This window comes from Halyomorpha halys, unplaced genomic scaffold (assembly GCF_000696795.3).
Source record: "Halyomorpha halys isolate HHAL.00 unplaced genomic scaffold, Hhal_1.1 Scaffold149.1, whole genome shotgun sequence".
Taxonomy (NCBI): domain Eukaryota; kingdom Metazoa; phylum Arthropoda; class Insecta; order Hemiptera; family Pentatomidae; genus Halyomorpha; species Halyomorpha halys.
The window spans coordinates 1307683-1309546 of NW_027108625.1; the positions used below are offsets into that span (position 1 = coordinate 1307683).

At 27.8% G+C, this 1864-nt stretch overlaps 1 protein-coding gene across 3 annotated transcripts in view; it reads left to right on the forward strand.

Annotated features, from left to right (window-relative positions):
* The window catches only part of LOC106678609 (uncharacterized), a 131606-nt gene that overhangs the window by 33318 nt on the left and 96424 nt on the right, over nucleotides 1–1864 (forward strand). The gene's annotated exons all lie outside the window — the stretch shown is intronic.

Genomic DNA, 1864 nt, shown 5'->3' on the forward strand with positions numbered 1-1864 from the left:
AAGAATAAATAAATATACACAAGTAATAAATATAAAAATGTAATAAATATAGAAGTAATATTTTTAAATATAAAAAATATATAAACTGTAAATAGATAATATTTATTATCGTACTTATCCTGTACACTGCTAGTCTTATTTATCAGTATGAATGTTGATTTAGTTCAAAGTGAAAATAAAATATTGTCTTTTAAGTTAAACTTTCACAGAAAACAAGGTTTTTTTTGGGTTTTTTAAACGTGTAATTATAGTTCACGATACCACAGAGATATGAAAAAATATTCTTAAATAATAACTGTTCAATTATACTTTCATTTTTAAGATATATTGCTAAAAGTTTCTGTTACATTTTATGTAAAATATAGACTATTGATATTATAATAGAGTAGTACGTTTCATTTTCGAATAATACCTTAATTCCTATATTGACATTATTGAAAATATAAAACGTACGAATTATTGACTGGAAAGGAGCAATATTTAGAAATAATATAATTTTATCCCCGCTGCTGAATATTGTCAGAATATTGAGAAGGTTTCAATGAATTCAACAGAATTTGAAAAAAAACTAGCCTGAAATCGTTAAAGTTGATTCTTCCCAAAGTAAATGATTTTTTTTTTAAATTGTTGACAAATAAAACAATATTAACGATAAAATTATAACAAACACAAAATTAACATAATTCGTTATTAACATCAAGTATGGGCAGCGTGATGAGTAGGAAGTCGGCTGAGAACTTGCTATGAACGGGCTTAGAGACCAAGGAGAACATTGAAGCCATCACCTCTAAGCCTCTTCGGTTGATAATTACCCCAATAATTAACCCATAACAGCCTCAGTATATCTCAGAGCGCTTTGGCAGCCGGAATTGTCTCTAATGCTAACTCACTCTAACCCTCTACATTATAATAGCAAAACTGATTCCTTTTAAAATATTAAAATTAACATAAATTTTAAAATAATAGTTTTAATTTTTTTGTTTTTTTTTTCAATTTGAGAACAATAAATTCATAATTATAAGAGTTGACCGTGGATCACTTATACGAGGAGAAGATGGTTGGGACGTGCGGTAAAAAAAAAATACAAATAAGTTGAAGTAACTTATTTAATCGTACCAACGTTTCGGCTAGAGTTTCTAGTCTTCATCAGGGCTAAGAACAGAACATGATAACAACCAATAAATACAGAAAATATAAACAGAGTGACATAAAGAGTATCTTTCGACATACCACACTCCCTGGCAAGTTCACGAGTACTTAAAAACGGATTTGACACAACACCTCCTTCATATTTAATAATTTCACGAGTTGCTTTAGCGGCTGTGAAATTTTTTGTTTATGTTTTAAAATTAAGAGAATTTCGTAGGACACTGTTACGTTTCTTCTTCGAAATAAATGACTAATCTGAGGCTATTTTTGAAGAAGTGAAGTGGGATTAAACAAGCTTATAGAACACTCTAAAGGGACTATTAAGTATTTGTAAGTATTGAATAGGATTTAAATATTTACAGCCCTTTGAAATCTTGAATTTGATAAAACGATCATTATTTTTTTATTAACCCCTTTAGAGTTAAGAAGTACGTTGGACTAGACTTCGATATTACCAAAACAGGTCAAGAAAACGTATAAAGAAGTTTCTGCTTGTTCAATGATAACACCATTAAACACCTTCCTCGCATTTTATAAATCCATTGCCAGCTATTAGATAATTGTTTGCTTTCTTTAGAAAATCTCATAACCAATTATATTTTCTTACATATAGTATCTAAAACAATGAATACATCTTGAGTTATTTGCCACTAATGTTTAATTTTAATAATTTTTTTTTTTAAATAATTTATTTATTGATATTTACAACTGTATA